Source organism: Bos indicus, chromosome 2 (assembly GCF_029378745.1).
Source record: "Bos indicus isolate NIAB-ARS_2022 breed Sahiwal x Tharparkar chromosome 2, NIAB-ARS_B.indTharparkar_mat_pri_1.0, whole genome shotgun sequence".
Lineage (NCBI taxonomy): Eukaryota > Metazoa > Chordata > Mammalia > Artiodactyla > Bovidae > Bos > Bos indicus.
Genome location: NC_091761.1, coordinates 114,879,455 through 114,903,339, shown reverse-complemented (window position 1 = coordinate 114,903,339; position 23,885 = coordinate 114,879,455). Strand labels below are relative to the sequence as shown.

General features: G+C 41.7%; 1 protein-coding gene across 1 annotated transcript in view; it reads left to right on the top strand.

Moving 5' to 3' along the window:
* The window catches only part of IRS1 (insulin receptor substrate 1), a 64,159-nt gene extending 47,283 nt beyond the window's left edge, over positions 1 to 16,876 (top strand). Inside the window, exon 2 of the mRNA XM_019977769.2 lies at positions 15,853 to 16,876. The gene's annotated coding sequence lies outside the window, so the exon portion shown is untranslated. The remainder of the gene's footprint in view (positions 1 to 15,852) is intronic.
* Positions 16,877 to 23,885: the final 7,009 nt, after the last annotated feature.

Below are 23,885 nucleotides of genomic sequence, written 5' to 3'. Positions count from 1 at the left end.
AGGGTGGTGTCATCTGCATATCTGAGGTTATTGATATTTCTCCCGGCAGTCTTGATTCCTGCTTGTGTTTCTTCCAGTCTAGTGTTTCTCATGATGTACTCTGCATAGAAGTTAAATAAGCAGGGTGACAATATACAGCCTTGACGTACTCCTTTTCCTATTTGGAACCAGTCTGTTGTTCCATGTCCAGTTCTAACTGTTGCTTCCTGACCTGCATATAGGTTTCTCAAGAGGCAGGTCAGGTGGTCTGGTATTCCTATCTCTTTCAGAATTTTCCACAGTTTATTGTGATCCACACAGTCAAAGGCTTTGGCATAGTCAATAAAGCAGAAATAGATGTTTTTCTGGAACTCTCTTTGCTTTTTCCATGATCCAGCAGATGTTGGCAATTTGATCTCTGGTTCCTCTTTTCTAAACCTCTTTTCTAAGCCTTTTTTAAAACGAGCTTGAACATCTGGAAGTTCACGTATTGTTGAAGCCTGGCTTGGAGACTTTTGAGCATTATATTGGTAGTGTATGAGATGAGTGCAATGGTGCGGTAGTTTGAGCATTCTTTGGCATTGCCTTTCTTTGGGATTGGAATGAAAACTGACCTCTTTCCAGTCCTGTGGCCACTGCTGAGTTTTCCAAATTTGCTGGCATATTGAGTGCAGCACTTTCACAGCATCATCTTTCAGGATTTGAAATAGCTCAACTGGAATCCCATCACTGCACTAGCTTTGTTTGTGGTGATGCTTTCTAAGGCCCACTTGACTTCACATTCCAGGATGTCTGGCTCTAGGTGAGTGATCACACCATCGTGAATATCTTGGTCTTGAAGCTGTTTTCTGTACAGTTCTGTGTATTCTTGCCACCTCTTTTTAATATCTTCTGCTTCTGTTAGGTCCATACCATTTCTGTCCTTTATCGAGCCCATCTTTGCATGAAATGCTCCCTTGGTATCTCAAATTTTCTTACGGGGAAAGTGGAAGCATATTTTGATTCAGTGTGTAATCCTTGATGGCTCACTGGTAAAGACTGCACTTGCCAGTGTGGGAGATGTGGATTGGATTCCTACGTCTAGAAGATCTCCTGGAGAAGCAAATGGCAACTCACTCCAGTAGTCTTGCCTAGGAAATCCTGTGGACAGAGGAACCTGGCGGGCTACAGTCCATGGGGTCGCAAAAGAGTCAGACGCAATGTAACGACTTTACCACTATCACCACTCCTTTGCGCCTTGAAGTGTGGTCCTCTGATCAGTGGCCCTGGCATCACCTGGGAGCTGGTTAGGAATGCAGAATCTGGGGCCTGCCCCACTCCAAACCTAGAGATTCAGAATCTGCATTGTTAACCAGATCATCAGGAGACCCTAAGCACGTTAAAGTGAGACAAGCACTGCTTCATTTTCTCTTTGTGATTCATTTTTTCTGTACTCTTCTCTAGTATGCCTTAACAGTGGAGGCCAAAGTCAGCCATGGTACTGCAAAAGCAGAAATATTTTTAGTGAAGTATTCTTCTATCTCAGTTCCTATTCATACCCATGATGTTAAAAGATTTCAAACTAAATTGCTGTGTAATCTTCAGTTACAGCAAATATATAGTCTTCAGGGGCTTTAGAGGACGTCTTTTTCTGCTCCGTATTGACGTCCATCACCTAAAGAAACCCCCTGCTTGTAGCTGAGTGACTGGGCTGCCATGGAGTTTGTTTTGCACGTATATATACAGAATACTATCCTATCTTCTTTTTCTATTTTGTTTTTCTAAAGAGTTGGGCTATTGAGTTCAGTGACTCATGATTAGAAAGAATATGGGTGGAGACTCCATCTTACCTCCGTGCTACTACTAACCAGTTTTGTGAGCTCAGGCAACTCATTTAGTGATCATTTTAACTCTTAACTAACCACACGGTCAAGGTACCACTGTGCTCAATTGTTCAGTTGTGTCTGACTCTTTGCAGTCCTTTGGACTGTAGCCCGCAAGACTCCTCTATCCATGGAATTTTCCAGGCAAGAATACTGGAGTGGGTTGCCATTTCCTCCTCCAAAGTATCTTCCCCATCCAGGGATTGAACTCATGTCCCTTGCATCTCCTACATGGGCAGGTGGTTTCCTTATCTGCTGGGCCATCAGGGAAGTCCCCATAATATCAGCCCTGGGACTACTTTGACTGTTCTGTTCCTATTAATCCATGAGACCTTTATACAGTGGCTTGATCATGCGGTGGAAGTTGCCTATAGCAATAGGAATGGGGTGTCTAGAACAAAAATTGGGATAATTGTCATCCATATGTATATTTTGCTTAGTCATTGTACCATCCTCCTTACTACTTTGATAGAACTGATAGAACTCTCAGGTGGGAAAAACTTGCTAAGTGGACTTTTTAAAAATTGAGGTATAGTTGATTTATAATGTTGTGTTAGTTTCTGGTGTACAGCAAAGTGATTCATAGATATATTCTTTTTCATATTCTTTTCCATTATGGTTTATTACAGGATATTGAATATAGTTCTCTGTGCTATACAGTGGGACCTTACTATTGATCTATTTTACATATAGTAGTGTGTATCTGCAAATCCCAAACTCCTAATTTATCTCTCCCCTGCTTTCTCCTTTGGTAACCATGAGTTAGTTTTCTAAGTCTGTGAACTGTTTCTCTTATGTAAATAAGTTCATTTGTATCATATTTTAGATTACACATGTAAGTGATATTGTGTGAGTCACTTTTTGTTGAGTTTTTCTTATATTTCCTGGCTTTGTCTCTGGAACAAGTGCTAATAAACCACTGAATGGCCAAAGGCAGAGGCAGAAGGCCACCGTGGAGAAGGGTCCTAGCTTATTTACTTATGTGCAGTGGTTCTCAAGTCACTTTCCTATTGACTTTCTCCAGCTAATGCCTGTAGCACAGGAATTAGCGAAGATCTGGGTGTTCCCAGTGCTTGCACCTCTGTTGAAAGACTCTGCAAGGGCTTTTATTTCTACTGGAAGTTCTCTGAGGTTCCAAGAAGACACTATGTGTGTTAAGTCAGTGGCTGTGTTAGGGTCTCTGTTAGGAACTGCTGATGGTTGGGAGTGAGGAGAGCTGAAAGTCAGAAGACGAGTATCTCTGAAGAATCCGTCTTGGTCTGGACCTCAACCTAGTCCCATTCTTCTTTAACTGATTGTTGAGGAAGGAAAGCGTGGAGAAACCAAGTAAACAGGTAGGCCATTGTCCACTGGTGACTTGGTTTTATGGAAAAAATGTAAGGCAATTTTTGAGCAGAATTCAGCAGAGCTCATCATAGAGCTGTTAATTAAGTGTTAATTATAGCCTGTCGCTGGTGGATAGTAATGGTGAAATTGTGTGGTTCGGTTTTATTTTGAAGGCATTTTGTCAGCAGCTCAGACTACAGTCAAGAAAGAATAGAAGCTATTGTTTTCTTTGTGTATCTTAGGACCGTAGCAGCTTCTGGGGCCAGTATTGAAAAGAGGATCTGTTCTTATTACTATCACGAAGTTTTATCAGAAAAAAATCTGTATCTAACTACCTGGAAATCAATTTGTTCTTTCTGCTCATGGTCTAGATTTTAGAATTTTGAACCCTAAATTCTCTTACTGATGATGGTACATGTACCCTGCCCGCTTCTTCCACCTCCTCTGTTATTTTTCTTCAAGTTTAAGTTGAGGGAAAACAGACCTAAAAGTGTCTTCCTGGGAACACATCTTATATTTAGAAATTCCAGTTGCTGTTTCTATCTCAGTCTTGTACTTTGACTATTTTTTTTTTTTTTGGTAATAAATCATCTTCCAAGGTGGATATTTATTTCATAAAGTGAAAACGTGTGGGAAACAGTTTTGTGACTTAGGAGTCGCCCCTGAGAGAGCAAAGTTAGTGGATTTAATTTAAAAGTTGACTAACTCTGGAATAGAGTTGACCTAATCCTTAATTTTTTTCCCCCTCCCAGATATTTGAAGGGCAATGAGCAGGACTAATAGTCACAAGCCACATAAGGAAACTGTCTTCTGCTTCACAATGTCCTTCTCTTGTTATCTAATGGAGTTTTGCAAGTGACTGTGAAAACGAGGTGTTTTCTCCACTTCATTGTACTGTGGAGGCAAAATGAGATCAAATGACTCATCCAAGACCAGACAGAAGGTCCTGGCTCGGCTGGGCAGAGATACAGACCTGGGAGTATTCAGATGCATTTCCTTGTGGGGTTGATCTGTCTCCTGTGGGTCAGAATAAGAGGAGCATCATCACACCATGATAGTCTTCCCCTAGATCTGTTGCTTTGGCCTCAGCAATCCTGCTAATCTAACGTCTTCAGTCAGCTTTGTTCCCTGCATCCAGAAGATTCCTGTTTTCCTTTGGAGCAGGGACAGAGGCAAACGTGGGGTAGGACTGGTTAATCAGATTAACTAGATGTCTTCTAGGTCATGAGGCTGCAGGACTCAGTAGAGGTAACTTCCCATCAGTGATAAGTTGGGAGGCACCCTCGGGACTCAAGTCATGGTGTGACAGTCAGAAATAAAGCCTGAGAACCAAGAGCACGTCTTCCCTCTGATTCTTCCCTAAAACTGGTGGGGATTCCAGAAACAGCTGATAAGCATGTGTATGTCTTCCTCCATTTCCTCTGCTATAGCAATAACTTCAGAACAGGGTTCCTCAGACTCAGCTCAACTGACATTTGGGGCCAGGTGATTCTTTGCTGTGGGCTTCCCAGGGGACTTAGTGGTAAAGAACCCTCCTGCCAATGCAAGAGATGCAGGTTTGATCCCTGGGTTGGGAGGATCTCCTGGAGAAGGAAATGGCAACTCACTCCAGTGTTCTTGCCTGGAGAATCCCATGGACAGAGGAGCCTGGCAGGCTACAGTCCATAGGATTGCAAAGAGTCGGACACAACTGAGCGACTAACACTTTTCACTTCTGGTCTCTACTTACTAAATACCAACAGCTTCTCTCTTACTTTAACTCCAACTGTGACAACCAAAAGTGTTTCCAGGCATTGTTAAGTGTCCCTTGAGGGGGGAAATTATCCCTACCCATTCAAATTGAGAATTATTGCTCTAGAGACTTCATGGAATACATGGAGGCAATGGCAGCCCACTCCAGTACTTTTGCCTGGAAAATCCCATGGATGGAGGAGCCTGGAGGGCTGCAGTCCATGGGGTCGCTGAGGGTCGGACACGACTGAGCAACTTCACTTTCACTTTTCACTTTCACACATTGGAGAAGGAAATGGCAACCCACTCCAGTGTTCTTGCCTGGAGAATCCCAGGGACGGGGAAGCCTGGTGGGCTGCCGTCTATGGGGTCGCACAGAGTCAGACATGACTGAAGCGATTTAGCAGCAGCAGGAGGTCTCAGGCGTGAGAAGTGGGCTTAGCCCCACAAGTACCGTTTAGCTAAAGTCCAGGTGACTTTTGCCTGGTACTCCAGTGGGGCTGGGGATCACCTTCACAGACCCCATTTATTTCCTTTGGGACTGTGATTACCTCAGAGCCCCCAGTAAATATTCTTCATAAGAATTCCTTAAGAGTTGTCACTACATCTTCATTAAGAACTTGGCCCAACTGTCTTCAGAATGCTTCTAGTTCAGCCCTGAACTGGCATGAAGCACTTAATTCAGCATGCTGGTAGGGAATTTTCAGCAAATATCATTTTCCAAGTCAAAAATGACAAGGCTGAGATGTCTGATAATGGAAGAAAAGAGGGAAGAATGGGCACAGTGGGTGGTGAGACTTGAAAGATGAAAGTGGAGGACCAGGAGCCTGGGGTCAGTGCATGAAAGGTCAGCCCCCCTTTTCCACTGGAAGAGCTTTGCCCCCTTATCTGAGACAATAAAGAAGTGTTTGCAGTTGGTTAGAAATATGCATCACTGCTTCAGAGACCTTAGAGATGTGAGTGATGTGTCCATTATCAATTATTCCAGATCATCTTTCTGATGTCTTCCCTTCCTTTTCCAGCTGCCAACAATTAGACATGTGCATCTGGCAGCAATTTCAGTTTTTCGTCAAGTTCCTCAAGCAGCATTGACCTCACTCTCCTGTTCAGTTGAGAGATTGGGGAAAAGAATTCGGAAACAACAAGCACTCAGTCCCTTCCCCAACAATTAGAAACATGCTTTAGCACCTGGAGAGAGTACCTAAGAGTCCCAGTGACCATCCATTTAAGCCTATTCATGAGAACTCTTTGTAAATTCTTTCATGCATAAGTCTTTTCGTTAGCTGACTTAGATAGGGTGGGGATCTTCAAGCTTCTAATTTCTTCCTGGCAAGCAGCAGAAGTGGCCTTTCTGTGACATTTCTGTAGATGGCATCCATTGAAGAGCTGCTCAAAGACCTGGTGATGCTGTTTATCCCAGTGTTCAACTGGAGCTGTTCCCTTTGTATTCAGTAGGTAAGCAGGTCTTTGTCTTGTCTGAAGACAAGACTTTTTGTCTAAAGATCAAGGACTTCATCTCACAAGGTCCTACTTTTAGCATTTTACTGCTACAACTTTTACTACTTTTATGTTTTGTTCTGGCCTTTCCCCCATACCCACCTCCTCTCTGAAGTAACTTTTCTCTCTTCCCAAGACACCTCCTAATCTTGACTTCAGGTTCGGTTCTTGGCCGCCATCTTGTCTGTGGCTTCCCTGTTGCTTCCTTCTCCCACCAGGACATTTTTGTCTGCCATGTATTCGGGTTATCAGAAGGGGATAGGAGATCCAAGGATTTCTAGTTCTTCATGAGAATAGTACCAGTAAGAGTTAATGTCTGAGGGCTTATTATGTGCAAGGCACAATGATGAGAACTTTTCATGTGTTATCTCGCTGAACCTCAAGAGATGACCCTATAGAATGGGCACTGTTAGCCTATGTTATGGGTGACAGCACCGAGGTTTACAAGAGTTTGTAACTTGCCCAAAATTACGGAGGGAAGAGAAGCAGGAGAAGAGAGAATGTACATTCTTAGTTTTTTTTTTCTTTTTTAAGTTTAACTTGGACATAAGTCCTGAGTTAAAATTGATCAGTCTAAAAACATGCAACAACCGTGTAATGGCTCTATCTTCATTCTCAAAATAACCTTTGTGGGTGGAGTGTCCTAAACTACATTTTAGAAGGCAAGATTGCTTACAGGTTATTTGCGTATCACTCAGGTAGTGGCAACTCAAGGGAAAGAGTTGGTTTCAGAGAGTGTTCTTTCATTATTTAGGCTGCTTAAGGAAAAAAAAGAAAAACAGCTCACTTAACTACATGGTGCAGTAGTGAAGAATCTGCCTGCCAATGTAGGAGATGCAGGAGCGACGAGTTCCGTCCCTATGTTGGGAAGATCCCCTGGAGAAGGAAATGCAACCCACTCCAGTATTCTTGCCTGGGAAATCCTATGGGCAGAGGGATCTGGTGGGCTCCAGTCCCTGGGGTCACAGAGAGTCAGACATGACTGAGTAACTGAGCATGTACATGCATATTTAACTGCCAAAAATCCCAGATGAATTCTTCCCAACACTTCCCCTTGATATACTCAAAGCAAAAAGAAGGAAGACAAAGGCTAAATCCTTTTTATTTGTGATTTAGAATGATGTGTTTCAGGAGATGTTAATCAGATGCGTGTAGTAGGGAAAGTCCTCTACTGAGTCTGACCTTCGTAGGACCAGCTGGCAATGGCCCTGCTCTCTGTTAGGCCAGTTTAATGACCAAAACACCTACAGGAGGGAGATCAGGGCCACATGGCTGTGGTACCTCGTGGTTCCTTTGAAAGATGCTTGTACAATTCAGTACATTTTTCTTGCATTACCAAGTTCTTCCATAAAGTCAACCACAACCCATATTATCGGGGACTCCGACTAAAACTTGTGGTGAGTAGGAAATAGATTAAACACAGGTTTTCCCTTTTCTCTGGCTGCCAAAAGTGATGTCAGTGGCGTTAATGATCCTTGCCTCAGCCCTCTGCAGACCTACGGCCGTCTGTGCGAATACTTGTTCTACACTCTTGTTCCTGGGCTGTTACAAAAATGCTGATGATGGCTGATAATGAACAACTGAGCAGCCAGACAGTTACTCGAAGGTACACTCAGGCGCTTGTTTCTTTCAGTTTACGAGAAGACTCTAGGGAGTGGGCAAAGACTGTGACGTCTATTTAGTGTTTAACAGCAAAAAATAAAGGCAAGGGGATGAGGTTCACCCGCTTTCCTTTTGCCTAATTAGTAGAAATGGTTTTGCAAACACTTTTTACTCTCTCTACACCACATTGTAAATGAAGTGATTGTCATTTAAGTCTACAGATTTGTATCAGAGCCAAATAAAAGCTATGTCCCATACTTCTGAACATGACACAAACAAACAAAACTGGTATGAAATTACAGTATAAACCTCAGAGGTGCAATTGTAATTCCTGTTGGGGAGAATATACTGCAGAAAGCGCTCCCATGAAAGCGGAAGAAAGCAACTTTTATGACCTTCTTCCTCAGGTAGGGAAGATGAGATCATATTATTTTCATGTCTTCAAGTAACAGGTTTATTTTAGTTGAGCTCTTTGAAAATGAAAACTTCCTGTCCCCCAGCACACGTGATCTGACTTGAAATGTTAGAGGGATTGTTTCTCTGACTTCCTCTGCCTTGATTTTCTCGTACTACTACATGGGGATAGATTAGAATTTTGGCAGAAGAGAGATTTGAGGCATTTGGGTTCACATTTAGTGGGGGAGACTATTAGGGTGTTGACACCCCCTTTGCTTTATGTTTTAATTACCTTTGGCTTTATCAGCATGCTCCATCTTTAAGAAAAATATGGGTAGTAACTGAAGTGATTAGTCTTTGGCTTCAGAGATTTCTGAATATTTATTCAGATTTCCTTAGTAGATCATTGATGGAATACTTTTCATGGTTGAGGACCATATGTTGTCATTGTTTAAACCAGCTTCTCCATAAGTCCCTAGCCTTCTTAAAAGGTTTCCAGTGCCTTGCATCTTCTGCCCCTTTGTTGCTGGGGAAGGAGAAATCCAGCATCACCCGGTCCAGCCTCACCTGGCTGGACCACAGCGGGAGCCCACAGGTGCGATGGGCAGGGTCTTGGTCCCTCCCTCTCTTCTTTCCTGTGCATAATACGTGTGCCTGTCTTCATTGGTGGTCTCCTGAAGTCACCAGCCCTGCCAGAAGGTCTTTCCCTGGGACAAAAGGGAAGCTGGAGTGAGATGGCCTCTCACATGTTGGCAGCTCTCCCTGAATTTCTTTCCTTGGCAACTCTGCGCCATGGAAGGGCTGGCCAGCAACCGTGTTATTTTCACCAGCCCTCCCCCATGTGACTCGCACTGGGCAAAACTGCTATTTAAGCAGCTCCATTAAAGCACTGGCTTGGCCGGTCGGTTACCCTTTGCCATTTAAGACCATGAAACCAAGTCTTTCCAGCTCACTTCTGGCCTATTTTGAAAGAGGTTGGTTGCCTTTCTTTAGCTAAAATGACTGTCTCCTTTCAACATAAAGTAGCAAATACCTTGGGTCTTACTTCTGACTTGACTTCTTGAGTTCAATCCTCACTTGATTTTTTTTTCCTTCTTTTTGGTGATGATGGTCTGAAGGCTTTAAAAGAGAATGTTTTTTCACTACTTAGATCTGTCTTTTCCCAAAGTCTCAGGTTGCCTGTACACTTCAGTAGTACCTTGTGAAAAGCAGAGAGACAGTCCCCCTGGCCCACACTTGAAGCTGTCTGGATTTAATTCTCTGTTCCTTGGGTAGCTGGGCTGGTAACTCTGCTTCCGCCTTAGATGCTACCGTCAAGCGCGCTTGGTACAAGCCAAACTCTGAGCCAGGAAATTCTTTGCATAAGGACTTTCACCCAGTCCATCAGACAGATCCCTGCTCTTGCTTATCCATCTGAGACTGCATGGTACACTTCGGGGACTATAAATGTATTTGATACTGATGATTTAAAAAAGAATTACTGGGCCTGTTTTTCAGGTTTCAGGTACACTTAAAAACAGTAATTTTGCAGTGTTTTCTAAGGTGTTCTATTATACGGAAGCGTTCTAGAAGGCTCGGTCAGCTTTAAATTGGCCATGTGTTGTTCAGTTGTGTCCAACTCTGTGACCCCATGTGACCCCATGGAAGCATGCCAGGCTTCCCTGCCCTTTACCATCTCCTGGAGTTTGCTCTAACTCATGTCCAGTGAGTCATGAAACCAGCTCATCCTCTGTCGATCCCTTGTCCTTCTGGCCTCAAACTTTCCCAGTATCAGGGTCTTTTCCAGTGAGTTGGCTTTTTTGCATCAGGTGGCCAAAGTATTGGAGCTTCAGCTTCAGTTCTTCCAATGAATATTCAGGGTTGGTTTCCTTTAGAGTTGACTGGTTTGATCTGTTTGCTGTCCACGGGACTCTCGAGAGTCTTCTCTAGCACCACACTTCAAAAGCATCAATTCTTTGGTGCTCAGCCTTCTTTATGGTCCAACTCTCATATCCATACGTGACTGTGAATTAATTGCATTAGCATCAGTGGGGTAGCCAAAGAAATAAACTGTGGTCATGGTTAGTGGTACACAGTTGAATATAACTGTGTGAAAAAGAAATGAACAAATCTGGGAAGACAGGATAAAGAGAGATATCACCGGTGCCGTGTTCAGCATCCTGCAAGGTACAGAGCTCCCCACCAACCTCTCTGCTCTCACATCCCTTCCACCTTCTTTCTTTTTCTAATCCCAATCAAAGGTAATCTTCTCTGAAAGGAGTTCCCTTATGCCCCCACCAGTTTTTCTAAATGCTTTGCATGTGCCATTTCCTTAAGGACTTAGGCATTTGGAAAACAAACCCAAGAAGCCAGAGGGTTTTTGGTTTTTTTTTTTTTTCCTGCTTTTAAATCATCATACTTCTCCCCATACACAATGAATTGGGAGGATGGGAAAGGGGTTAAAATACCAAGAAGGTTTAAAAAGTTGGTTAACATTTTATCTTATCACAGATTTTTCAGAATGGGAAAGATCTAAATATTAAATCTATTAAAGCACTATCTTCCTCGCTACTTAAACATCTTTGACATTAGATATAGAATATTAAAAGTTCAAAATTTTTAAGTAAATAGTAAAATCAGAACCATAGCTAAATAGTAGTTTTCCTTAGGTGACAGGAATTATAATGATTATAATGAATTATGTTTATTCCTTCCTTACATTTACTGTCTCTTATAAATTTTCTTTATTATGCTGAAGGTTTTTTTGTTTTCAGTCACAGCTGTTTATGTTAAGCGAAAGAGAAATATGCTGTTTGACACATTTCTTCAAGTGGAGGAATTTATTTATATGAATTTTTCTAGTTGAGTCTACAGTGTAAGATCTCAAACAATGATCTCCATTGAAGAAAAGTCATTACTATAGTCTTTTTTTTTTTTTTCCCAGCCATAGTTGGATGAAGAAGAGTTTCTTTCTGGCTACATTTTAGTGCATGACAACAGCCAAGCAACTTACAATATTTTTACTTCTGTTTTCTTAGTAAAGTAGAAAGTGGTGTTCTAACCAGGTATTTCAACTATGTTGCACTTAATAAGTTGGCAGGAAGTTTCAAGGTGTTTAAATACAAGATAAAAACTTTTAGACAGTGGGTTTGACTAAAAATGTATTGCTGAAAAGGAGCAGATCCTTCTTTTGTGCTTATATCATAACTGTATGCTGTTTCAGCTGCTCACCCAGTGGAGACTAATCAGTAGGCTGAGACAGTGTGAAAGGAAGCAGAAGCTTTATTTGTTTTTCAGCTCTAGCCAGCAGAGTTTAAGTGGGTCGAGTCCAGGAGATGTAAATTCCTACTGGATACAATAATGCAATAATCCATAGGTCTCAAGTAGCATAGTCAAGTGTTGACTTATTTGATAATGCTTTAAAAATTGCATTTTTCATTACTGGCAACGGGATTAGGCGGATTTTATCCTGTGAGAAGACACATGCGGACCATAGATGCTGATGTGGTGATGAAATTTTTGTCAAAATGTAATTTCCTGCTACTAAATCTTGTGCCAGGTGCATCGTATTTCTGGGTTCAAAAGTTATTCCCCAGTGATGTAACTCGAGAGAATAGATCACAGGAACATCACCATTTGATATTTACACAGTTCTTCTCCAAGGATATGTTTTGCTTTTTCTTGTTTCCAGTTTATGAGTGCTACAAATGAATTTTTGTAAAACATCCTAGCAATGTTTGCCTTGTGTGGTTGATTGGGAGTCTTGAAATTGTGTATATAAAGTGCATTAAACACACATTACCCATGTCTTCTTTTTCAGTATGTATTACAGTCTTTACCATTGTATTTGTGGCACTCAACAGATGTTTATTGCATTTAATGACTGTGGGAGCTTAGAATGGATGGGTATATTTCCAAGTTGCAAAAATGTATGAATATACATTCATAGATGTGTATTTTTGTCGTTTAGTCACTATATCATGCCAGGCATGCAAATAAATTTGCATGGTTGCCCTTCTTCAAGTGGGTTGCTTTATTCAAGCTCAGCCCTTATGGATTGCAAGTAGTGGCAGGCATATAGACAGATAAACTGAAGTCCCATGAGGCATCTGCTAAGGTCTGTCTGTAAAGTTAGGACAGTTCCTTTCCAACAAAACTCTACAGTGATGTTTTTGGAACTTTAGTTTTGGAGTTCTTTGGCTTTAGATAATACCTCACTGGGAACCATTACCCAGCTTAATCAGCTCTTTTATTCACCATATTTGGGTCTCAAAGCTTTTTGCCTGTCTCCAAAGATCAGATGTGCCCTCCAAGGGCCAAACTGGCTGCTATAGAGACCATTCAAAAGGGTATGCCCAAAGCTGAGAAGGCAGTTGCAAGAAAGAAAGAAAGGGGACTTGAAGAAGGCATTCCAAAAATGCTTTGAACAATGCTGCATGCTTGGAATAAGTATGCAGATCTGAGGTGGCTGTGCGCAAGAGTCCTCACTGAGGATCTTTGTGAAAAATCTGTCTTGTTTACTCAGTAGCTAAACTTTATGTACGGACACACACACACCCTTGCACAAAAATAAACTGGGCAAATGTCAGACTGTCCCTTTAAATTTTCCTCTCTTGCTTATCGATAGCTTCTGCTCCTGTCCCCTCCGCGTCAACCTTACCTACCGCTTTCTCACTTATTCCTAGACCAGCTGGCACTGGTAGGTTGCATTAGTGACTGAGGCCTGTGTTGATCAGGATTTATGATGAAGGCTTTGAAAAGTAGTATGCCGAAATTTTTTGGAGGGGACGGTATATGATGGGATTGATATATCCTTTGATTTCCTGCCCTTTGACCATACTGCTTGTGGAAAATTACCAGGATGGTTTCAAGGGTGCACGGGTATGTGTGTGTGGTCCACAGCAATAGATTTCAGCCTCCAGGCACTATATATTTTTCTTTTCCTCTCCTCAAAGGGGCCCCAATTTCCACCCTTGTGCATCCATGCAGGTTGGCACGTGTGATGACACCGCTGGTTATAGTCTGTTCCTGTGCTAAGCTGTTCATTCAGCTCTTCTGGATAAGAGCCAGATGTAAAATCAAAAGCATACCCTTGACTTTTTAAATTGGCAGCATGTTTGTCTCAAGCCTTTTAATAAAACATGGCCTTCTTACCTAATTTTAGGATGTATGAAACTGTGTTAAGCTGTACATAGATATCCTGGTAGGAACATTTTGATAGATTGCAATATAGGTTCAGAAGAAACTTGAAAGTAAGTAAGATCTCTGGGGTTTTAGAAAGGTTAGGTTATTGTTTCACTTGTAGCCACCACATGAAGTAAATCCTGTCTCTTTGATAATAAAAGAGACAAGCCTAGTGTGGTTTTTTGTTTGTTTGTTTTTACCTTGATGTCTCCATGTCAAGTCTTTATTTGTAAGTAGAAACATAGACTTTATCTGTTATTTAGGGCTGAAGTTAATACTGTGAAATGAACAGAAATCTCTTAGTAAAACTTGAATCCTTATCTGGTAAATTTCAGCTTACCTGAAGCGGTTTTGTAGACGATCAATGCTGGTGGGTCCCAGCCATACTCTCCTGCAAAGAGGAGAGCGAGAGGCAGAGGGGAAAAAAAAAATTTGTATTGGTCAACATTTACCTTGTGTGGACTTTCAGGTCTGCTGCCGCCCTTGCCATGGACATGGATCGTTACTGCTGTGTGCTGATCATATCACAAAGCATGTCCTTGTGGTCCCTTCACTTATTTAAAGATGTCTTGGTCTCTCATTCACGGTGCCTCACCACCTACACAACCCGCGTTTGTAGACGTCTCTCCTCTTTCCCCTTTGCAGATACCCTGTGTTCTGACAAAACTACCTTCCTCACTTGGCCTAACCAGGGCTGTGTGCTCATCCCCCCTGGGCTTATTTTGTCCTGTGCCCTCCGTGGGAAGTGTGCCTTGTCCCTTTCATTCCTTCCACTCATATTTAGTGAGTTCCTGCTCTGTGCCAGCACTGAAACACCATTTCCACACCTCCAGACTCTTCCATGGCTTCCAAACCAAGCCAAGTGTGTCAGTGAGGTGCTTCCTTTACGCTCCCAGCTAGAAATGTTCTTCTCTCCTCTGTACATCCAGGGCAGGAGGCCCTAATCCCTGGACCATGGACTGTTACTGGTCTGTAGGCCATTAGGAACTGAAACACACATCAGGCAGTGACTGATGGATGAGTGAGACAGGGAAGCTTAATCTGTATTTACAGCTGCTCCCCGTTGCTGGCATTACCGCCTGAGCTCTGCCTCCCATCAGATCAGTGGCAGCATTAAATCCTCATAGGAGTGTGAACCCTACTGTGAACTGTGCATGCAAGGGATCTAGGTTGCATGCTCCTTATGAGAATCACTTCAAAACCATCCTTTCTCTGCAGCCCTGGAAAAAATTGTTTTCCATGAAACTGGTCTCTGATGCCAAAAAGATTGGGGACCACTGATAAACACCTATTGTACCTTTTGTGGAATTCACCCTGTTTCAACTTTGCATTCTCTATTTGTGAATGAAGCTTACCTTCCTCGCTAGAATTTCTGGAAAGCGGAGCCTATAGCAGAATTCACCATTGTAGCCTCGGTAGTACTTAATGCAACCATTTACTTATTTGACAGGTATTTATTGATTAGCTCTGCTGTGCCTCCTCCTTCTCAGGACATCCTATAAATATTGATGTTTCTATAGATACCTTTTGGATGCGTGAAAAATAAGGCTCTCAGAAGGACTATCTAATGTTAAGATTGAGAGTGAATGAGACTTTATAAGTTTGAGAAGGGGTCTACTCCTAAGGGGAATGGGTAACGCTCATTGTGATCTGACTTTTAAACTGCGTAGAAGAAATGCTGTGTTTCTGCCAGAATAACTTATCTCTGTTAGACCTAAATTAGAACCCCCTTTTTAAATTTAATGATTAACTAGGTCTCTTTTGCTTAGACATTCTTTTGCATCTAGAATTTTCCTATCAACCAATGTCAACTTAAAAACCAATTTCAGATTTTATAATGGGAAAACCCTGCAACTTCAAATTCTAAAATCTCCATTTGACTTTTAATCAAAAGAAGATTAAACATAGCCTGATGGTAACCTGCTTACCATATTTTGTAGTTGTTTTACACAAAAGCTTCAGTGGACGTTTTTATTTTGATCATAAGAACATCAAAGTGTTCTGTGTTTTTGTGTTGCTAAACCTCTGAAACCTCCAAACCACATCGATTGGTTTGCTGACTTAATATTGACTATTGTGACTTTGTGATTGCTTTAGACTCTTGCATTTTAAAAGAAAAAAAGAAGTTAAATACAGTTTGTTTATTTTTCTGAAGTACTCAGTACTGCCTGTGCCTGTAACTTCAGTTTATCCCATGCTGTCCTGCTGTCCCTTTTTAAAGAAAAACGCTAAAGAAGTGATTGAACGTGTGTTTTGAGATGCTGATGATGACGGATTCTTTCATTTTTCTTTTCAGAATGAAGACCTAAATGACCTCAGCAAATCCTCCTTTAACTCATGGGTACCCAGACTCTAAATATTTCATGATTCACAACCAGGACCTCACATCTTCCTCCTCAGTAGATGGTACGATGCACCCATTTCAGTTTGTTTACTTTACACAATCCTCAGGAGTTTGTTGACTGAACTGCACGTTCTATATCGTGCCAAGAAAAAAGCACTGTGACACCAGAACAATGAGTCTGCATAAACTTCATCTTCAACCTTAAGGACTTAGCTGGCCACATGAGCTGATGGGCCACCGTGCCACAAGAGAATGAGTTTACGCTCATTGCATTTACAAGACACATTTCATCTGCTGCTGAAACCGTGTACGACAGAGCATCATTGTAAATTATTTCCTATGGAACTGTTGCGTTGGGTGGAGAGAGTATTAAATATTTAACATAGGTTTTTGATTTATATGTGTAATTTTTTTAATTAAAATGTAACTTTTCTTACAGCACATCTTTTTTGGGGGGGGATGTGGAACTGAGGTATACAGTGTTCTATTGGAAAGAGTGGAGCAAATGCTTAAAACAAGGCTAACAAGAGTAGAATAGGGTACGATCCTTGTTTTAAGATTGTAATTCAGAAAAGTAATATAATAAGAATCATAGTGCCATAGATTTTGGTTCTCAATTGTATAGTTCTATTTGCTGATACTATCTCTTGTAATATAGCCTTGATGTTGAGCTGAGATCCTTACAAGAATTGATCTTAATTTTGTATTTTTTTTTTTCCTGTAAGGCAATAGGCCATGTTAATGAAACTGAAGAAGGATATATTCTGCTGGGTATTTTCAAGTGTCAGCTTAAAATTGGCAATTGAATGGAAGCAAAATTACAAGAAAAGGCAATCAGTGTCTTCCTTTGTATATACTGTAAAGAGGAGGAGACATGGGTGATCCCTTTGAATCAAAAGCTCTCTTTGGAATGAATAATGTGGGTGTTTGTAAATTCTGGAAATTTCTTTCTATTCATAATAAACTAGAGACTGTTGATCTTTTCTTCTCCCCCTTCCCCCACTTCCTGTTCCATTGCCACCAAATTTTTTTTTCCTGTTGCACACGTTAGGATCTTTCATTTCCTGCATTGTCTCAAAAAAGATGTAAGACAAGTGAGTACTTGTCTTTCATTTCTAACCAGAAATTAAAATTCCAGAACGTGTCTTTTACAATGACCAGGGCTACATTGTCACTTTTCCTTAAGACTCTTATCTCATGTTTTCTGAGAACGTCCAGTGTAACATTATTTAACCAAATGTAATTTGGTCCATTCGCCCTGGTGGCTACTGGCCTGTGTGTGATTAGTTAATAAAACCCAGGGTGCAGAGAGCACATCAAAGCATAATGACCTGCTAGGGAAACATCTAGCCAGCAGTGAAAATGTTAATCCTTTTCTTGTTTGGAAAGTACACACATCTTGGAATTTTTCCTCATGAAAGAGAAATGGCAATGAACATACTAAAAGAAATTGCCTACAGAGTTTTGAATCTTTTGATCAGGAAACTTCCTAAAAGTTCAGTGAATTAAGTCTAGTATCAGGCTCCCCTGGAGTCCGTGTGAATGCTCTATCAGGAATCCCCAGCCCTGCTGTTGAGAGGAGCAAGATTTTCTTTCACTGAAGGGTTGAGCTCCCTGGTTGGGGGAGGGGTTGCCAGGAAGGGGCCAGGGTTGGGGGCCATCGCAGTGGCTGCTCATCAACGGGTCAGGGACCCCCACCCCCACCCCTCACTCTACTCAAAAGGGAGTAGGGATCAGTGGACCCCTTCACCTGCTGAGGCCCGTGTTACTGTTAATTCAGCCGGATGACATGTACCTCACAGACTCTTGTACAGTGTTCACCATTGCAGATTCTAAGCATTTGCATGCTCATCAATTTCTAAGATAAATACGTCTGTAGTCATAAGAACCCATTGTTTTCAAGGAACTTGCTGAATGACATCATTTCCTATTAGGAGACAACACCACTGATTTTTAAAATCTGATATGAAACGGTTTTGTTTTTGTACCCTTTCATGAAAAAGACTTTCTTAGTCAAGCTCTTATTTTTCAAGTATTGTGACTCATACTCTCGCTTGTGTAGGAAGGAAGCAAGCTGTCCCACTCTCTTCCCTTGAGGACATAAGTAGTCAAGGACAGATATCAGTGAACAAAGTCAGCCCCACCCACTTTCCTATAAAGGTGGTTATTTCTCAAGGAACCTAAACTTTGAATATGTATTACCAAGGTACCTCTTTACGTGGGATTATTAACATATTTTGGGTGCGAACAAGAAATGAACCAGACGGGAAAAACGTCTCTTGGTTTCTGTTCCTCTCATCTGTTTTGTTGAGTCATGTAGTATAAAGGTAAGACACTCCTATTTAAGCTGTTTCTAGTGGTCTCTGAGCTGGGTTTGCTGGTAGTACCAAACTTCACCCGTTTAAAACTGGAAGTTGCTGGTATTTAAGGAAAAAACTTATGCTCTGTCTCCCTGAGGGGTTGACCTTCAGCTGCTAAGTCCTTGTATTCAGTTCTTATTTGGGAGACTTGGCTTTTATCCGTTTCAAAGTATTTGTCAGCCAGCCAAGGGCTTACATTAATGAGACTTCTAGTGGCCTCTGGTTAACCTATAAGTTAGTGGCTTTTTCTTCATGAGACCAACCTTTCACAGTGTTCTTTCTTAGAGACTTTAGGCAGAGTTTTAAAATTCTCCTTTGTAGAAAGAACAAATATGTTCCATGACTTTGATGATATCTTTATCCTGGGGGGACAAAAAAGTTCTAGAACCAGCTAAAAGTGAAGAGAATCCATTAATGATCAACCACCTGAGTCAATAATGACAATTCAGTACTGATGTTACATTTGTGGCTATTTCTTGCTAACTTTCAAAGGTCAGGGACTCTCTTGACGAACTGACGTTGACTGCAAAAACTGAATTTTCCAAAAATCATCTAACCAAAAGTAGTGATTTTTAACTTTTCTTTCCCTGATGCTTGCCTCCTAGCTGTCTTTTAAATCTGAGATCTTTAAAGTGTTAAACAGTTTTACTAAACCGTAAGAAACAGTATTTGACAATGCTGAAGCCCTGTTTTGTTCAGTCCTGCATCTTGAATGCAATATGCCATGTAGTTGAAAACTGATTTTTATTTACTACAGGTGGTTTCAAAGTGGGGCGGGGGGCGGTGGAAGGTCTCATCCACTGAAGACAGAGCCACAAAAAATGAGATGAATGTACAGTGTTCAGCTGCTTTGGCAGAGCTCTGTGGGTTGGTCTGTCACACAGGGAGGCACTGAAACTAGAAACACTCCACACATTGAGACCTTGACTGGGGAAAGATGAGACCCTCTGGAAGGCATGGGAAGGAGAATGGATGGAGGCCAGATAGAAACTCGATCCTTTGCGATGACTTGACAGGAGAGTTAGCGTTCCTAGGACCTCGTATATGTTCGTTGGAGGTAATGCTGCATTTGCATAGGTTGCTGAGAAATTCGAAAGGAAGAAGCATAGGCTTCTAGGGATATGAGGACATAGGACCTTGCCAACAGTAAGAGAAAAGACTTTCACTCTGTAAGCTTAGTCATGGAGGGCAAGTAGAGCCTTGTAATCAGTAGACCAACAGGTTAAGCACTTGGTGCCGTTGGTCATTTCTAAAGCTAAGCCAGAGAGGATCATGAGGGTCCCTCCACAGCTCTAGAAATCAGTTTACTAAGGGTGGACAGACAAGGCATGGGTCAGATAGCATATTGGGTTTCTTGCCTACTTGTAACCAGAGCATCAAATTAGATGCTGGGAGGAGATGGAATGATATTGGAGGTGTTTGACCCTAGTTTTAATGAGTTTATCAGTAATCCAGAGCTTAGAATTAGCTCATATGATTAGAAAAACAAAGGCATGGCTGGAGAGGTGTCTTCCTAGTTTGTTGATGGCATCTGTGATGTGTACACCAAGAGATCTTGGTATTATAGACTTTGGCTATTCACCTCTCTCTCTGTTTTTTTTTTGTTAATTTCCTCAGTGTTAATCAAGATGCCACATGATAGGATAAATTCAGTAAACAGAAAAATGTGTCTGTATGGACATCTTTAGTGCTTTTTTTTTTCCTTCTTGTTAGAATTTTGCTATTGGCTTAAGAATATAGTTCCCGAACCATTTTTCTTACAAAGTTCTTTCTTTACACCTCTTGGCTACAGGGTGGGCCAAATTAAATCCATCTATATTTTTTCATTTGATGTGTGTGCAGTTAGGTTTATCATCTTAAGATGGTGGCGCTGCTTCTGGTGCTACTTCATCTGTGTTCAAAAGGACCAATGCATGGTCTGTATTGCTACCAAAACATTTACTGTATATATGTGTATACCATATGTATGATGTATATATGTAATGGGTACCAGGCCAGGTCTATATTTTTATTTAGATTCACTTTTTCCAAGTTTTCTTTAGAGTGTTATGCTTATTTTTCAGTTTTTCTTTCCCCCCTGATTCTGTCTGGTACTTAGAACTGTAGTGTCTTCATCGTTAATTAAAGAAAACTGTCTAAATGAATTCACGGATGTGAATGCTAGTGATCCTTCATGTTTTCAATTATGGGACATGAAACAAACTGCCAATTAAAGTTTTCTGGGCCACTTGATTGGGTAAGAGCAGTGTACACTGTTTAAATGCTGTAATAAATGATTTTTGAATGGATAGATTTACCTCACCCTGTCCCTCTTCACCTGGCTTCCAATGGCCAAGAGGATAAAGAAAAAGACCTCTGAAAAGACAGACTAGGAGTTGCTTTTGGTGGTGGTGAAGTAATGGGAAGAGAGAGAGGAGCAAAAATCCATCCTTCCTGGAGTAGAAAGATATGTGTTCTGTTGCTGTGCTGAGTTGCATCCAACTCTTTGAGACCCCATGGACTATAGCCCACCAGACTCCTCTGTCCACGGGGATTCTCCAGGCATGAGCGCTGGAGTGGGTTGCCATGCCCTCCTCCAGGGGATCTTCCCAACCCAGGGATCAAACCCAGGTCTCTTGCATTGTGGGCAGATTCTTCACTGTCTGAGCTACCAGGGAAGCCCAAGAATCCTGGAGTGGGTTGCCTATCCCTTCTCCAGCAGATCTTCCCCACCCAGGAATTGAACTGGGGTCTCTTGCATTCTTTGTTGATCTTCAACAAAGCTCTTTTTCTGATGCAGATCTGGGTAGCTTTTGAAAAACAAAACTGACCAGGCCACCTCCAGCGAGGCTGATGCACTTTGTCTGGAGTGGAGCTGGGTATCACTGCTTTCCTTTTTTTAAATTATTTAAAATTGGAGGATAATTGCTTTTCAATGTTGTGCTGATGTCTGCCATCCACAACTACATCAGCCGTATATCCCCTCCCTCTTGAACCTCCCTCCCACCCCACCATCCCACCCCTCTTGGTTGTCTCAGAGCACCAGGTTGAGCTCCCAGTGTTATACGGCAACTTCCCATTAGCTATCATTTTTCACATGGTAATGTATATGTTTTGCTGCTACTCTCTCAGTTCCTTGCACCTTCAGTTGCTTTTTATATTCTCTAGGAGACTCCAGTACAGGTCAGGGCTGAGAATGGGTATGGGAACTATTGCTCAAGCTTATCTGATGACTGGAGTCATCAAAATGCCAATCCCCTGGAGCTGCCTGGGAACGTGTATTTAAATAAGTGACCCTTGTGGTTGGCATGTTTGAAAAATCCTGATTTCTGTACAAGTGGAGTCTTTGGATTGTTTCACTATAAGAAGGGGTAGAACATCAATGATTTTTGAAAATAATAAACTATGTGGCCAATATATAAACAGCCACCTCCCCAGGTCCTCCCAAATTGAGCTTTCTTGCTTAAACAAACAGATGATGGACGAGTCTCATGTTGTTAGGGCAGACCCAAATTATTGAACACTTTGGAAACAGATTTGAGATACAATTTTCTAAATTAATTTCTGGTTAATGAGCATATTGCTCCACTGAAAGTAAAAAGACTGATACTTCTGTCTTTCCTATCCTTACTTGGTACACCAGGACAGAGACTCTTCGTTCTGCCTGGCATGCAGTGTAAATGATATCTTTATTGCTCAGAAGTCGCACACAACGTGACTGAATAAATGCTTGAAGTCATTATTTTCTCTTCACTTTATATTGGCTTCCTCCATTTATTCTTTTAAAAAACATGATTTTTTCCCCTCCCAGTGGTATTGCAAAGCAAACATCACTCTAACTTCTACTGAAGTTACAAGTAAACATCGCTAATTAGTATTAATTTGAGGGAAGTCTAGCTGGAGTGAATTAATGGTCCAATTTATAGCAAAAATTGTCTTATTACCTTTACACATATGCCGGACTATAGCAAGTAAGATGTTGTCAATAAGATGCCTGTGAGAATGAACAGGCAAGGATAATCTGTAATTACCTCACTGATTCTATTATAAACAATAGCAGCATTTATTCTGTATTCATAGTTGCCAGGATGTACAACAGTTATCTCATTTTATCCTTTTATCAACCAGAGGTATATACTATCTTGGTCCTTATTTCCCAGAAAGGCAAGCAGAAGAGAGAAAGCGCGTGATGTGGTCCAGGGATATTATGGGATGGCCAGCCTCTCAACCATGGACTGAGCGATGGCAAAGTTTGTATTCCCATCTTCACCACTGCAAGTTTCTGGTTTCCAATTACTTTTAAAAAATGAATTCTGTACATTAAAAACACTATCATTCCACCTGCCTTGGTATTATTAATGTACTGAGCAAATATGATTTCACAGGAGCCAGAAAGAAGAACTCTCTCCAACTTATAACTTTCACCCTACAAAGTAATAGACCCTTATTACATTTATTTCAATTCCTTATCTTTGTGTCTAGTGTGAAAAGTCTTTTTCTGATTCCATACTGGTTTGCTTAAGAAGTTCACCCCTGGAACCTCCCTGGGGGTCCAGTGGTTAAGACTCTACACTCCCACTGCAGGGAGCACAGGGTTTGATCGCTGGTGGGGAACTAAGATCCTGAAAGCTGTGTGGAATGGCCAAAAATAAGCAAACAAAAGTTTGCCCTTTTTCAGCAAGGACTGTTTGAGACCCCAGGGACTGTAACCCGCCAGGCTCCTTTGTCCATGGGGTTTCCCAGGCAAGAATACTGGAGTGGGTTGCTCTTTCCTTCTCCAGGGGATCTTCCCTACCCAGAGATCGAACCCCCATCTCCTGCCTCTCCTGCATTGGAGGGTGGATTCTTTAGCACTTCAGCTACCTACATAGTCCCCAGCAGCAGAATAGAGATGATTTTACTTCAGGAACATAGCAGGAAAGTAGGTGAGATGTGAAAGCCACAAAAAATCCAGATGCGTGTGTGTGTGTGTGTGTGTGTGTATGTGTGTGTGGTGTGTTTTGGCATCAGGTTTTACATATTGCCTCCTTAAACCCTTTAAATCAGACCTCCTTACATTCTCTGGTAGGGAGACTGATGCTTAGATCAATGACGAAGATTGGCGATAGGAAAAAGTGGGGTCATCTGAGCTGGAGAGGGTCTTGACTTGAAGTGATAGAATGGTCAAAGCTGCCTCAGTACAGGAATCCCCTCTCTCATATTCCCTGTAGGGCAGGAAAAGGTTTTCCTTGACTCTCTGGAGGTCCCTGGCTTGGACTGAAAATTAAAGACAAACTGACAAGAGAAAAACCTATAAATTGAGATGTATGAATTTTTACATGACATGGGAGCCTTCCTAAGGACCCGAAGAAACAGCTGAGTGTTTTTGTGCTGCATTTGATGAGTGCAGACCCTCATGGAGGAATAGGATAAGAAGTCTGGGGCTAGTGTACCAAACTGGGGGAAACTTAGCAAGTCCTGTCTGTTTGCATTCTTTTTAATGTCTCTTTGTCTTTGAGAATAAGGATGCTCCTCTGCTCTGAGTATAGGGAGGGCACCTCTCACATGAGGGTTTTATGACCTGTTTCAGGGGAGAAGGGCAGGAGAAGGTCAGAGTGACCTTCCTGCTGCTGCTGCTTTCTCAGACTCATTTAGCTTAAAATATTC